Here is a 17054-nt window from a genome sequence, read left to right as displayed (position 1 = left end):
GTTAAACACTGCCATGTTAACCTGAGGATGGAGAGAGCATGTTAAACACTGCCATGTTAACCTAGATGGAGAGAGCCTGTTAAACACTGAGGTTAACCTGAGGATGGAGAGAGCATGTTAAACACTGAGGTTAACCTGAGGATGGAGAGAGCCTGTTAAACACTGCCATGTTAACCTAGATGGAAAGAGCATGTTAAACACTGCCATGTTAACCTAGATGGAAAGAGCCTGTTAAACACTGCCAGGTTAACCTGAGGATGGAGAGAGCATGTTAAACACTGCCATGTTAACCTAGATGGAAAGAGCATGTTAAACACTGACATGTTAACCTAGATGGAAAGAGCATGTTAAACACTGCCAGGTTAACCTGAGGATGGAGAGAGCATGTTAAACACTGCCATGTTAACCTAGATGGAAAGAGCATGTTAAACACTGCCATGTTAACCTAGATGGAAAGAGCCTGTTAAACACTGCCATGTTAACCTAGATGGAAAGAGCATGTTAAACACTGCCATGAAAACCTGAGGATGGAGAGAGCATGTTAAACACTGCCATGTTAACCTAGATGGAAAGAGCATGTTAAACACTGCCATGTTAACCTAGATGGAAAGAGCCTGTTAAACACTGCCAGGTTAACCTGAGGATGGAGAGAGCATGTTAAACACTGCCATGTTAACCTAGATGGAAAGAGCATGTTAAACACTGCCATGTTAACCTAGATGGAAAGAGCCTGTTAAACACTGCCATGTTAACCTGAGGATGGAGAGAGCATGTTAAACACTGCCATGTTAACCTGAGGATGGAGAGAGCCTGTTAAACACTGCCATGTTAACCTGAGGATGGAGAGAGCCTGTTAAACACTGCCATGTTAACCTGAGGATGGAGAGAGCCTGTTAAACACTGCCATGTTAACCTGAGGATGGAGAGAGCATGTTAAACACTGCCATGAAAACCTAGATGGAAAGAGCCTGTTAAACACTGCCATGTTAACCTGAGGATGGAGAGAGCATGTTAAACACTGCCATGAAAACCTAGATGGAAAGAGCCTGTTAAACACTGCCATGTTAACCTAGATGGAAAGAGCATGTTAAACACTGACATGTTAACCTAGATGGAAAGAGCATGTTAAACACTGACAGGTTAACCTAGATGGAAAGAGCATGTTAAACACTGCCAGGTTAACCTGAGGATGGAGAGAGCCTGTTAAACACTGCCATGTTAACCTAGATGGAAAGAGCATGTTAAACACTGCCATGTTAACCTAGATGGAAAGAGCATGTTAAACACTGCCATGTTAACCTAGATGGAGAGAGCATGTTAAACACTGCCAGGTTAACCTGAGGATGGAGAGAGCCTGTTAAACACTGCCATGTTAACCTGAGGATGGAGAGAGCCTGTTAAACACTGCCATGTTAACCTAGATGGAAAGAGCATGTTAAACACTGCCATGTTAACCTAGATGGAAAGAGCATGTTAAACACTGACATGTTAACCTAGATGGAAAGAGCATGTTAAACACTGCCAGGTTAACCTGAGGATGGAGAGAGCCTGTTAAACACTGCCATGTTAACCTGAGGATGGAGAGAGCCTGTTAAACACTGCCATGAAAACCTAGATGGAAAGAGCATGTTAAACACTGCCATGTTAACCTAGATGGAAAGAGCATGTTAAACACTGCCATGTTAACCTAGATGGAAAGAGCATGTTAAACACTGCCATGAAAACCTAGATGGAAAGAGCATGTTAAACACTGCCATGTTAACCTAGATGGAAAGAGCATGTTAAACACTGCCATGTTAACCTGAGGATGGAGAGAGCCTGTTAAACACTGCCATGTTAACCTAGATGGAAAGAGCATGTTAAACACTGCCATGAAAACCTAGATGGAAAGAGCATGTTAAACACTGCCATGTTAACCTGAGGATTGAGAGAGCCTGTTAAACACTGCCATGTTAACCTAGATGGAAAGAGCCTGTTAAACACTGCCATGAAAACCTAGATGGAAAGTGCATGTTAAACACTGCCATGTTAACCTAGATGGAAAGAGCCTGTTAAACACTGCCATGTTAACCTAGATGGAAAGAGCATGTTAAACACTGCCATGTTAACCTAGATGGAAAGAGCATGTTAAACACTGCCATGTTAACCTGAGGATGGAGAGAGCATGTTAAACACTGCCATGTTAACCTGAGGATGGAGAGAGCCTGTTAAACACTGCCATGTTAACCTAGATGGAAAGAGCCTGTTAAACACTGCCATGTTAACCTGAGGATGGAGAGAGCATGTTAAACACTGCCATGAAAACCTGAGGATGGAGAGAGCATGTTAAACACTGCCATGTTAACCTGAGGATGGAGAGAGCATGTTAAACACTGCCATGTTAACCTAGATGGAAAGAGCATGTTAAACACTTCCATGTTAACCTAGATGGAAAGAGCATGTTAAACACTGCCATGTTAACCTAGATGGAAAGAGCATGTTAAACACTGCCATGAAAACCTAGATGGAAAGAGCATGTTAAACACTGCCATGAAAACCTGAGGATGGAGAGAGCATGTTAAACACTGCCATGTTAACCTGAGGATGGAGAGAGCATGTTAAACACTGCCATGTTAACCTGAGGATGGAGAGAGCCTGTTAAACACTGACATGTTAACCTAGATGGAAAGAGCCTGTTAAACACTGCCATGTTAACCTAGATGGAGAGAGCATGTTAAACACTGCCATGTTAACCTAGATGGAGAGAGCCTGTTAAACACTGCCATGAAAACCTGAGGATGGAGAGAGCATGTTAAACACTGCCATGAAAACCTAGATGGAAAGAGCCTGTTAAACACTGCCAGGTTAACCTGAGGATGGAGAGAGCATGTTAAACACTGACATGTTAACCTAGATGGAAAGAGCCTGTTAAACACGGCCATGTTAATCTGAGGATGGAGAGAGCATGTTAAACACTGCCATGTTAACCTAGATGGAAAGAGCCTGTTAAACACTGCCAGGTTAACCTGAGGATGGAGAGAGCATGTTAAACACTGACATGTTAACCTAGATGGAAAGAGCCTGTTAAACACGGCCATGTTAATCTGAGGATGGAGAGAGCATGTTAAACACTGCCATGTTAACCTGAGGATGGAGAGAGCATGTTAAACACTGCCAGGTTAACCTAGATGGAAAGAGCATGTTAAACACTGCCATGTTAACCTGAGGATGGAGAGAGCCTGTTAAACACTGCCATGTTAACCTGAGGATGGAGAGAGCATGTTAAACACTGCCAGGTTAACCTAGATGGAAAGAGCATGTTAAACACTGCCATGTTAACCTGAGGATGGAGAGAGCCTGTTAAACACTGCCATGTTAACCTGAGGATGGAGAGAGCATGTTAAACACTGCCATGTTAACCTGAGGATGGAGAGAGCATGTTAAACACTGCCATGTTAACCTAGATGGAGAGAGCCTGTTAAACACTGAGGTTAACCTGAGGATGGAGAGAGCATGTTAAACACTGAGGTTAACCTGAGGATGGAGAGAGCCTGTTAAACACTGCCATGTTAACCTAGATGGAAAGAGCATGTTAAACACTGCCATGTTAACCTAGATGGAAAGAGCATGTTAAACACTGACATGTTAACCTAGATGGAAAGAGCATGTTAAACACTGCCAGGTTAACCTGAGGATGGAGAGAGCCTGTTAAACACTGCCATGAAAACCTAGATGGAAAGAGCATGTTAAACACTGCCATGTTAACCTGAGGATGGAGAGAGCCTGTTAAACACTGCCATGAAAACCTAGATGGAAAGAGCATGTTAAACACTGCCATGTTAACCTAGATGGAAAGAGCATGTTAAACACTGCCATGTTAACCTAGATGGAGAGAGCATGTTAAACACTGCCATGTTAACCTAGATGGAGAGAGCATGTTAAACACTGCCATGAAAACCTAGATGGAAAGAGCCTGTTAAACACTGCCATGTTAACCTAGATGGAAAGAGCATGTTAAACACTGCCATGAAAACCTGAGGATGGAGAGAGCCTGTTAAACACTGCCATGTTAACCTGAGGATAGAGAGAGCCTGTTAAACAGTGCCATGTTAACCTGAGGATGGAGAGAGCCTGTTAAACACTGCCATGTTAACCTAGATGGAGAGAGCATGTTAAACACTGCCATGTTAACCTGAGGATGGAGATAGCATGTTAAACACTGCCATGAAAACCTAGATGGAAAGAGCCTGTTAAACACTGCCATGTTAACCTAGATGGAAAGAGCATGTTAAACACTGCCATGTTAACCTAGATGGAGAGAGCATGTTAAACACTGACATGTTAATCTGAGGATGGAGAGAGCCTGTTAAACACTGCCATGTTAACCTAGATGGAGAGAGCCTGTTAAACACTGCCATGTTAACCTAGATGGAAAGAGCATGTTAAACACTGCCATGAAAACCTAGATGGAAAGAGCCTGTTAAACACTGCCATGTTAACCTAGATGGAAAGAGCATGTTAAACACTGCCATGAAAACCTGAGGATGGAGAGAGCCTGTTAAACACTGCCACGTTAACCTGAGGATGGAGAGAGCCTGTTAAACACTGCCAGGTTAACCTGAGGATGGAGAGAGCCTGTTAAACACTGCCAGGTTAACCTGAGGATGGAGAGAGCATGTTAAACACTGCCAGGTTAACCTGAGGATGGAGAGAGCATGTTAAACACTGCCAGGTTAACCTGAGGATGGAGAGAGCATGTTAAACACTGCCAGGTTAACCTGAGGATGGAGAGAGCATGTTAAACACTGCCAGGTTAACCTGAGGATGGAGAGAGCATGTTAAACACTGAGGTTAACCTGAGGATGGAGAGAGCATGTTAAACACTGCCAGGTTAACCTGAGGATGGAGAGAGCATGTTAAACACTGCCAGGTTAACCTGAGGATGGACAGAGCATGTTAAACACTGCCATGTTAACCTGAGGATGGAGAGAGCATGTTAAACACTGAGGTTAACCTGAGGATGGAGAGAGCATGTTAAACACTGCCAGGTTAACATGAGGATGGAGAGAGCATGTTAAACACTGAGGTTAACCTGAGGATGGAGAGAGCATGTTAAACACTGAGGTTAACCTGAGGATGGAGAGAGCATGTTAAACACTGGTTAGGGTTAGGGTTACATCAGCTGTGGTAGAACTAGTTATGATATACAACAGTGCCCTCTGCTGATGTGTTATTTATTGATATACAAATACAGACAGACAGACAGACAGACAGACAGACAGACAGACAGACAGACAGACAGACAGACAGACAGACAGACAGACAGACAGACAGACAGACAGACAGACAGACAGACAGACAGACAGACAGACAATCAGAATGGCAGATAGATAGACAGGCAGACAGACAGACAATCAGAATGGCAGTTAGGCAGGCAGGCAGGCAGACAGACAGACAGACAGACAGACAGACAGACAGACAGACAGACAGACAGACAGACAGACAGACAGACAGACAGACAGACAGACAGACAGACAGACAGACAGACAGACAGACAGACAGACAGACAGACAGACAGACAGACAGACAGACAGACAGACAGACAGACAGACAGACAGATAGATAGATAGATAGATAGATAGATAGATAGATAGATAGATAGATAGATAGATAGATAGATAGATAGATAGATAGATAGATAGATAGATAGATAGATAGATAGATAGATAGATAGATAGATAGGCAGGCAGGCAGGCAGGCAGGCAGGCAGGCAGGCAGGCAGGCAGGCAGGCAGGCAGGCAGACAGACAGACAGATGGATAAACAGACAGACAGGCAGACAGGCAGGCGGGCAGACAGACAGACGGATAAACAAACAGCCTGTCTGTCTGTCTATTTGTTTTTCCATCTGCCTGCCTGTCTGCCTGTAGCTAACCAACAACTGTAATGATGTATTTGACAGACAACAAGTGCTCATTGTTCAAAATTATATATCTGTTTTCAATAACATTGGAGACAAAATAGTTTACATGTTGTCAACAATCAAACGGAACCCGTCTGTTTCGCTTTATAGTTGCGAAAAAATCTGTTTGTTGCTAAAACACCAACCTGTCTATACCACATCAAACCACTCCCCGTCCCCCATCTTTTGAAAATCCTCCCAATGACACAACCAGATAAATCATTCTACATTATTCCGCCAAAAGCTTAAAGATATTTATGACAAATTGTGTACAAGAGGCAGATTTCATTGCTGTTGAAGCTGCATACAAACAGATTTCAATGTAGACGATCATCAAGGACACCAACCACCCGAGCCACTGCCTGTTCACCCCGCAAACCTTCAGAAGGCGAGGTGCATCAAAGCAGGGACCGAGAGACTAAAAAACAGCTTTTATCTCAAGGCCATCAGACTGTTAAATAGCCACCACTAGCACCTGAGAGGCTGCTGCCCTATATACATAGACATGGAATCACTGGCCACTTTAATAATGGAACACTAGTCACTTTAATAATGTTTACATATCTTGCATTACTCATCTCATATGTATAGACTGTATTCTATTCTATTCTACTGTATTTTAGTCTATGCCGCTCTGACATTGCTCATCCAAATATTTATATATTCTTAATTCCATTCCATTCCTTTAGATTTGTGTGTATTGTGTGTATTGTTGTGAAATTGTTAGATATTACTTGCTAGATATTACTGCACTGTTGGAGCAAGAAACACAAGCATTTCACTACACCCTGTAATAACATCTGCTAAACACGTGTCTGTGACCAATAAAATGCGATTTGATTTGATTTGATTTGACAAGGCCAGTCCTGATTACCCCGTGGTTGCATTTCTAACCTCAGGGTGGCAGTGTTAATCTAGAAAACAGGTTTATTCTCATGTTGGTACTTACTGTTTGGCACTTCACTGAAGAAAAATCATAATTTGTGTCTTGAGAAGTCTGATGAATACTCATTTGATATTTGTTGACAAAATCATGATCCAAAAAACCCTGTTCTTTTTTCCCCCTCATAAAATAATACATATACACACACATAAAAAAAAAAACGTTTTGTCTTGAATTTCTGTTCTGTTCACTTCTTACTCCGGGCTTGTTAGTGATGTGTGAGAGAGATACAGTCACGACGTTTGCTGAAGTAATTTGCTGTGTAGCGTCTGCATGTGCAGAGATAGCAGTAGACATTCCCTTTACCTTAATTGAGTATTACACTCACATTATCGCTGTTCACACTGACATGACTCTAATGCCCAATTAAGACATTTTGTCTCTGGTAGAGAGATCAAAAAACTACAAAAACAATAAATAAAAAATAAATACTTTCATACATAATTTAGTAGGAAACAGTTCAAAAGATCCCCAAAACCTTGAGACTGATGTAGAGTGATATTCATCTTTATGGTTTAGATTTGAGTGTAGCCTATGTTTGGAACATTGTGGTACATTTAAAGAAGCAGTGACATTGTGGTTAGTAAAATAGTACCCCTGAATGGAGTCTTGTACCCAATGGGATTTCAAGGAAGGCTAAATATGTCTGATCATAGAATGTATTGGAAGCAGATTCAGTGGCTATACTACAATAATCTGTCTAGCTGTTTCTCAGAGCAGAGAAATACACTTAATTGGCATAGCAACTATGACAATCTGTTGCTCCTGTAGGAAATCAGCACCACTCATTGTGGTGGCACTATGTACTACAGTGATGTAAATGACAACTGTTGATATGTGACTCCTGAAAGAGGAGTGAGTTGGCTAGAGGATGGTAAAAACTGAAGCGACCACAGTGCGATGTGAGACTAGTTTTATTTAGCAGTGGCCCTTTAATTTCCAGAAGAGCTCTGGATGGAAGCATTAGGGACAGCACACAACAGGCCTGTGATTACAGCCCCAGCATTCAAACGCAGGTCTTTGTGACGTTGCCACGGTAACAAACATCGTGTCTTTTATGACAGCATTTGCTCTCCATCTGAACCTGTGGACTCCACAATACCACCATTTAACACCAGCACTAATAGGAAGCTCTCAGGGAAGTTCAGATTACACCAATGGGTTACATTTAGAATTAATTGATTGTGTTTAAAATGTGTCTGTTTTTTTGTTGTTGCCTGTTCCGGTTCAATCGTATTTCCTTAAATCTTAGACAGATAACAATTTATCTTGTTGATTTTGGTTGTTTTCTTGGCTTACCCAGAAAAGTTTATCCAGTGTGTGTGTGTGTGTGTGTGTGTGTTTTTGGTGCAGTTTGGCGTTATGTTGTCGTCGCTCTCCGGTGAGACTCAGTCAGCTGACTGTCTCCTTCACCTCCTCTTGTCTACTCCCACATGGATGTTGTTATAAAACAGGAAAACAGGCTGAGCCCACGTAAACAGCTTAGATATTTATTTCACCTTTATCAGACCAATCCAAGATGTTAGGGAGTTACTTTCATTTTCACATCGCGCTTCTTTTTTTTTTGTACTGCGTTAGGCATTTACCCAGAGTAATATTTTATGGCAGATTACGCAGAGTAATATTTTATGGCAGAGAACTCTCAGACAGCTGTACATCAGCAGTACTGGTTATGCTCTCTACATAAAAACCTAGGAACAAGGCTCTTTTTTTGGTGGGTAATTTCACTCACCTCATTAACATGAGTTCTGGCTGCCATGGCACATTCAATATTTCAATGAAATATGTATTTATGCATGAACGTTATATTCATGTGGACCTACAGTTCTTAGTATGTAACAGCCAGGATGAAAGAGAAAAGGCGAGTCTGTATAGTACGGCATGTTTAATTGTAAATTCAGACGATAAGGGGATAATTACATCAGAGTGTGTGTGAAAGAGGAGAGAAAGGTTGCCAAAAATAGATGATGCGTTACATTGTAGTGGGGAGAGAATGGGAATGAAAACAGTTTAACAGGACATTATTCACTGGCAAATAAACTCGGCCTAATGTATTAGCAACACTCTGCCATGTAATGTTTTGATTTAGATGTTGTTGGGGGTTTTTTTTGGGGGGGGGGGGTGTGGTATTTATTTTAGTTCCATTTTTATTGAAACTTTATTTAACTAGGCAAGTCAGTTAAGAACAAATTCTTATTTACAATGACGGCCAAACCCGAAACACGCTGGGCAAATTGTGCGCCGCCCTACGGGACTCCCAATCACGGCTGGTTGTGATACAGCCTGGGGTAGATCAACTTTAACAGTGCAGATAGATTGTGGCTTCTATCGATGTAATGGTCTGCATCATTTCCAGTCCCCCATTTATTTTTTGGTAAATATACACTACTGGTCAAAAGTTTTAGAACACCTACTCATTCAAGGGGTTTTCTTTATTTTTACAATTTTCTACAATGTAGAATAGTAGTGAAGACATCAACACTGTGAAATAACACACATGGAATCATGGTGTAACCAAAAGAAAATGAAATATATTTTATATTTGAGATTCTTCAAATAGCCACCCTTTGCCTTGGTGACAGCTTTATACACTCTTGGCATTCTCTCAACCAGCTTCATGAGATAGTCACCTGGAATACATTTCAATTAACAGGAATGCCTTCTTAAAAGTGAATTTGTGGATTGTCTTTCCTTCTTAATGCATTTGAGCCAATCAGTTGTGTTGTGACAAGGTAGGGGGGTATACAGAAGATAGCACTATTTGGTAAAAGATCACGTCCATATTATGGCAAGAACAGCTCAAATAAGCAAAGAGAAATGACAGTTCATCATTACTTTAAGACACAAAGGTAAGTCAATATGGAAAATTGCTGTCGCAAAAAACCATGAAGCGCTATGACGAATCTGGCTCCCATGAGGACAGCCACAGGAATGGAAGACCAAGTTACCTCTACTGTAGAGGATAAGTTCATTAGATTTACCAGCCTCAGAAATTGCAGCCCAAATAAATGCTTCACAGAGTTCAAGAAAAAGACACATCTCAACATCAACTGTTCAGAGGAGACTGTGTGAATCAGGCCTTCATGGTGGAATTGCTGCAAAGAAACCACTACTAAAGGACACCAATAAGAATAAGAGACTTGCTTGGGCCAAGAAACATGAGCAATGGACATTAGACCGGTGGAAATGTGTCCTTTGGTCTGGAGTCCAAATTGGAGATCTTTGGTTCCAACCACTGTGTCTTTGTGAGACACAGTGGGGGTGAACGGATGGTTTCTGCATGTCTATTTCCCACCATGAAGCATGGAGGAGGAGGTGTTATGGTGTGGGGGTGCTTTGCTGTTGACACTGTCTGTGATTTATTTAGAATTCAAGGCACACTTCACCAGCATGGCTACCACAGAATTCTGCAGCAATACGCCATCCCATCTGGTTTGGGCTTAGTGGGACTATCATTTGTTTTTCAACAGGACAATGACCCAACACACCTCCAGGCTGTGCAAGGGCTATTTACCAAGAAGGAGAGTGATGGAGTGTTGCATCAGATGACCTGGCCTCCACAATCCCACAAACTCAACCAAATTGAGATGTTTTGGGATGAGTTGGACCGCAGAGTGAAGGAAAAGCAGCCAACAAGTGCTCAGCATATATGGGAACTCTTTCAAGACTGTTGTAAAAGTATTCCAGGTGAAGCTGGTTGAGAGAATGCCAAGAGTGTGTAAAGCTGTCAACAAGGCAATGGGTGGCTATTTGAATAATCACTTTTTTGGTTACTACATGATTCCATATGTGTTATTTCATATTTTTGATATCTTCACTATTATTCTACAATGTAGAAAATAGTAAAAATAAAGAAAAAACCCTTGAATGAGTAGGTGTTCTACAACTTTTGACCGGTAGTGTATATATTTATTTTCCCCTAACCCTACCACCCGTCCGCTAATTGCAGTAAACTAATAGACAACAACACTTAGTCTTCTACTTCCAGTTTATGCATACTATATACATTTTACAGACACAGCATATTTTACATTAGTTATGTTGTTTTTTGGTTATTTTTAGTCCCACCCTTCAGCTCCACTCAAACCCTCCCATCTTTCTCTGAACACCGTCCAGTTTTGTTTTCTATTTGCCATATATTTTTCAACTGTGCTGTGATGTTTCACATAAGTTCTGAACCTTTCTATTCTCATAGTTTCTACAGATTGTAAATTAAAGATAAACATTTTTTCTAAGAGTATTATTATATTATTAATCTATTGACTATGACTTTTTAAATCACCCAGCAGTGCTATCTGCAGAGTTAGCTCCAGGTAAATGTTGCAATTCTTCAGCCATTCCTGAACCTGTGACCAAAAACAAGCTACATATGAACAGTACCAGTAACAGTAAAATCTTAATTGTATTTCTTTAGGAGGTAGATCAGTTTTAATATTGCAGATAGACTGTGGTTTCCATGTGATTGTCAGCATCATTTCCAATCCCCCATATATATTTTTTGCAAATATATATCAAATATTATCATTTTTTCATATTTTTTTCCTTTATTATTTTCCCCCTAATTGGAGTAAACTAATGGACAACAACCCTTAGGCTTCTACTTCCAGCTTATACATATTATATACATTTTACGGAAACAGTATATTTTACAAAAGTTAACTTTTGTTTGTTTTTAGTCTCATCCTGTCACGACTGTCTAGGACCAGTGGAGAGGTGGAATCAGGAGCAGGAGACAGAGGGCCGGAGCAACGGTGTTTTAATAATATTATTGACACGCAATAGCCGTAGGGCACCAGGCGCGTGGCGAAGTCTGCCAGGGGAAAAACACCTTCCCAAAATAAGCGCACTGGAAACGAAAAAACGCACGGGGCGCAGCCCGGCAATAATAATCTACAATAACAATTTATAATCACAACTGTCCTGAGTGGACAATAAACAATCCCGCATGAGAACCCGAACTGAAAATACACACTAAATAACCCCCCACTAATGACAAACACAAAACAGGTGCGAGATAGACAGACAGACAAAACCAAAAGACACAGAAACAACGATCGATGGCAGCTAATAGGCCGGCGACGACGACCGCCGAGCGCCGCCCGACCGAGGAGGGGCGCCACCTTCGTTAGATACTGTGACAGTACCCCTCCCCTGAGGGGAAAAATCAGGAAAACAAACAGAGGTGTACATGTGGTCGACAGGGGGCTCTGGGTGTGGCTGGTGCGGACTCACCTGGGGGTTCGAAGTAGTGCTCTGCCTGCCCTCCGAACTCCCGGGGGGACCACTCCAGCACCGGTCCACAGTGTGTCCTCTGCGTCCACATCGGGTGCAGGAGAGACCCCCCCCTCCGGTCCTCCTCGACGCAGTCCCCCCTATCTCCATGGGCTGTGGAGCGGGGGGACTGGGAGGCGGAACGAACAGGCCCCGACTGGAACGTCCCCGGGAAGCCAGCAGGTTGTCCAGTCTAATGGACAAATCCACCAGTTGGTCTAAGGTGGAGGTGTTGTCCCTACAGGCCAGCTCCCGGCGGACGTCCTCGCGAAGGCTACACCTATAGTGATCTATCAAGGCCCGCTCGTTCCACCCCGATCCAGCGACGAGAGTCCGTAATTCTAGGGCGAAATCCTGAGCGCTCCTCGTCTCCTGTCTCAAGTGGAATAGCCGCTCACCCGCCGCCCTGCCCTCCGGGGGATGATCGAAAACCGCCCGGAAGCAGCGGGTGAACTCAGGGTAGTCGCCCCGAGCCGAGTCTGGGCCATCCCAGACCGCATTGGCCCATTCCAGGGCTCGACCCGTGAGACAGGAGACGAGGACGCTCACTCTCTCTTCGTCGGAAGGGGGGGGGCGGACGGTCGCCAGGTATAGTTCCAATTGGAGCAAGAACCCCTTGCACCCAGCGGCCGTCCCATCGAACTCCCGGGGAGGAGTAATCCGGATACCACCGGCGGCCGCTTCAGGGGGTGTGTGTAGGGGCGCAGGGTGAGGGACCGGAGCTGGTCCAGCTGGGGAAGCACCTCTCTCCCAGTTCTCCAACCGGGCCAACACCTGGTCCATGGCCGAGCCTAGGCGGTGGAGGAGGCTGGCGTGTTGAGAGACCTGCTCAGCCATGGACGGCGCTTCTGCTCCTGCTGACTCCATATTCGGTGCGGGATTCTGTCAAGACTGTCTAGGACCAGTGGAGAGGTGGAATCAGGAGCAGGAGACAGAGGGCCGGAGCAACGGTGTTTTAATAATATTATTGACACGCAATAGCCGTAGGGCACCAGGCGCGTGGCAAAGTCTGCCAGGGGAAAAACACCTTCCCAAAATAAGCGCACTGGAAACGAAAAAACGCACGGGGCGCAGCCCGGCAATAATAATCTACAATAACAATTTATAATCACAACTGTCCTGAGTGGACAATAAACAATCCCGCACGAGAACCCCAACTGAAAATACACACTAAATAACCCCCCACTAATGACAAACACAAAACAGGTGCGAGATAGACAGACAGACAAAACCAAAAGACACAGAAACAACGATCGGTGGCAGCTAATAGGCCGGCGACGACGACCGCCGAGCGCCGCCCGACCGAGGAGGGGCGCCACCTTCGTTAGATACTGTGACACATCCTTCAGCTACCCTCAACCCCTCCTGTCTATCTCTGAAGACCATCCAGCTTCTATTTGCCATATATTGTTCAACTGTGATGTTTCACAAAAGTTCTGAAATGTTCTATTCTCATAGTTTCTACAGATTGTATATTAAAGATAAACATTTTTTCTAAGAGTATTATTATATTATTAATCTATTGACTATGACTTTTTAAATCACCCAGCAGTGCTATCTGCAGAGTTAGCTCCAGGTAAATGTTGCAATTCTTCAGTCATTCCTGAACCTGTGACCAAAAACATGGGCAGTACCAAAACAAGTGATCTAATGATTATGTCTCTTCGCAGCAGAATCTGCAGAGCTGGGATGGTTGCATCCCCCATATATATAACATTCTATTGGTAGCAAGAATTTTGTATAATAATTTAAATTAAAAAGCTCTACGTTTTGAATCCAGCATCGTTTTGTATATCAGTTCATTAAACATGTGCCATGGAATCGTTACATTGAAAATCGCTTCCCAACTATTTTGCAATCTATATGGCACAGCTGTCAATTTGTTGGTCCTTAAATGAAACAGGTATACTTTTTTATATATCATCATTTTCCTTAACCAATTTTGGTCTTTAATGCAGGGCCGACAGACAAGTTCCTTACCTTCTCCCTCTTCCATTTTTGCAGATATGCTGCAATTAGTTGGTTGTAATTTTGGATAGAGTAGACATTTCCATATATGTTTGTTATCTGCATGTGTGACATAACTCCACCAGTCCTATTTATGATATCATTTACATGGATTATACCGTTTTGAAACATTCTTTCCTAAAATAATGCTTTTTTATGAATTAGAATATTTGAGTTTAACAATAATATAATATAATATTTCTATTTTTTTTCTGGTGGATTAAACTGAAATTGCAACCAACTTTCTATGACTTCTTTTAAAAATAGAATAATAATAAATGAATAATAAAATAAATATATTTTGGAGATTATTTCATTTTCAAATAACCGAAAGTGAGAGGTTGTAATCTGAATAATAGGAAAAAGGCCATTCTTGAACATGGGGTGAGCCATTCTTACTAATCTGTTAGAGAACCAGTTTGGATTTAATTATACCTTTTGTATGACTGAAACCTTTAGTGAGAGGTCTAATGCTTTCATATTTAATCATTTCTGCCCTTTGAATTCATATTCATTATATAAATAGGCCCGTTTAATTTTGTCTGGTTTACCGTTCCAAATGAAATTGAATCTTTTTTTGCTCATATAATTTAAAAAAAAAAGTCGCTAGGTGTAGGCAGAGCCATAAGCAAATACTGTATGTAAACTAGGATATGACTAAAGAGTTAATTAGGGGGATTTTTCCACAAATAGATAGTTATTTCCTTTTCCATGGTAGCATGATCTTATCTATTTTTGCTAACTTTCTATTAAAATCTATTGTAGTGAGATAATTTCTTTCTTTTGGGATATGAATAGCGAGTATGTCCACTTTACCCATCAGACCATTTTATTGGTAAACTACACGGTAATGTTAAAGTTGTATTTTTTAGTGATCCGATACGTAATGTAGTACACTGATCATAATTTGGTTTTAATCCAGAGAGGCTAGAACATGTTTCTAGATCCTCTATGAGGCTGTGGAGGGATTCAAATTGTGGATTTAAAAGAAAACATGAACCATCAGGGTAAAATGACACCTTTGTTTTTACTTCTCTTGACAGTTTAATAATGTCTGAGAAGTAGCCATTACTTACTCCTTGTAAGGGGTGCGTACTGGCGGCAGAGAAATCAGGCGCAGGAGAGCAAAAAACTGTGTTTACAACGGCGCAGTTTAATAATAAAAACCACCGGGAACAGAACAATAAATCAGTGGGTACCTGTAAGGGCTGTCTTCAGGAAAGGACCAAAATGCAGCAGAGTTAGTATTCATCCTTCAATTTAATTGGAAAGAACACTATACAAAACAAAAACAAGGAAACTGACAGCCAATAGTCCTGTCAGGTGCAACCACACTAAACAAGAAACAATTACCCACAAACCCCAGTGACAAACAACTCCTACATATGTGACTCCCAATCAGGAACAACGATTCCCAGCTGTTCCTGATCAGGAGTCACAAGACACACACCAGACTGCCACGTCCTGACCCCCAAACTACTACACCAGCTCCATCTGCTGGTCAGGACGTGACAGTACCCCCCCCTCAAGGTGCAGACCCCGGAATGCACCTAAAAAAGAAAAACAAGAAAAATCCCCAATACCCCAACAAAAACCCAACAAACAATAACCCCTAAACCATAAGGGAGGGAAGGGAGGGTGGCTGCCGTCAACGACGGCACTGTGCTACACCCTCCCTCCCCAACCCACCTATCCTGGAGGTGGCTCAGGTGCAGGCCGTTCAAGGCTGTCGGGGCAGTCTGGCAACTCGGGACAGTCGGGGCAGTCTGGCAACTCGGGACAGTCGGGGCAGTCTGGCAACTCGGGACAGTCGGGGCAGTCTGGCAACTCGGGACAGTCTGGCAACTCGGGACAGTCGGGGCAGTCTGGCAACTCGGGACAGTCGGGGCAGTCGGGCAACTCGGGACAGTCGGGGCAGTCGGGCAACTCGGGACAGTCGGGCAACTCGGGACAGTCGGGCAACTCGGGACAGTCGGGCAACTCGGGGCAGTCGGGCCACGCCGGCAGTTCAGGGCAGTCTGGCCACGCCGGCAGTTCAGGGCAGTCTGGCCACGCCGGCAGTTCAGGGCAGTCTGGCCACGCCGGCAGTTCAGGGCAGTCTGGCCACGCCGGCAGTTCAGGGCAGTCTGGCCACGCCGGCAGTTCAGGGCAGTCTGGCCACGCCGGCAGTTCAGGGCAGTCTGGCCACGCCGGCAGTTCAGGGCAGTCTCGCCACGCCGGCAGTTCAGGGCAGTCTGGCCACGCCGGCAGTTCAGGGCAGTCTGGCCACGCCGGCAGTTCAGGGCAGTCTGGCCACGCCGGCAGTTCAGGGCAGTCTGGCCACTCCGGCAGTTCAGGGCAGTCTGGCCACTCCGGCAGTTCAGGGCAGTCTGGCCACTCCGGCAGTTCAGCGCAGTCTGGCCACTCCGGCAGTTCAGCGCAGTCTGGCCACTCCGGCAGTTCAGCGCAGTCTGGCCACTCCGGCAGTTCAGCGCAGTCTGACCTCTCTGGCGACTGTTGACTGGCGGGCAGCTCTGGCGACTGTTGACTGGCGGGCAGCTCTGATGACGACTGTTGACTGGCGGGCAGCTCTGATGACGACTGTTGACTGGCGGGCAGCTCTGATGACGACTGTTGACTGGCGGGCAGCTCTGATGACGACTGTTGACTGGCGGGCAGCTCTGATGACGACTGTTGACTGGCGGGCAGCTCTGATGACGACTGTTGACTGGCGGGCAGCTCTGATGACGACTGTTGACTGGCGGGCAGCTCTGGTGACGACTGTTGACTGGCGGGCAGCTCTGATGACTGTTGACTGGCGGGCAGCTCTGATGACTGTTGACTGGCGAGGCTGGGTTGACACACTAGACTCCTGATGCGCGGGGCTGGTATAGGACGTGCCAGCCCGGAGACA

This window comes from Salmo salar, chromosome 25, assembly GCF_965601325.2.
Source record: "Salmo salar chromosome 25, fSalSal1, whole genome shotgun sequence".
NCBI classification, from domain to species: domain Eukaryota; kingdom Metazoa; phylum Chordata; class Actinopteri; order Salmoniformes; family Salmonidae; genus Salmo; species Salmo salar.
The sequence above is the reverse complement of the archived record's forward strand: the minus strand, read 5'-3'. Positions refer to the sequence as shown.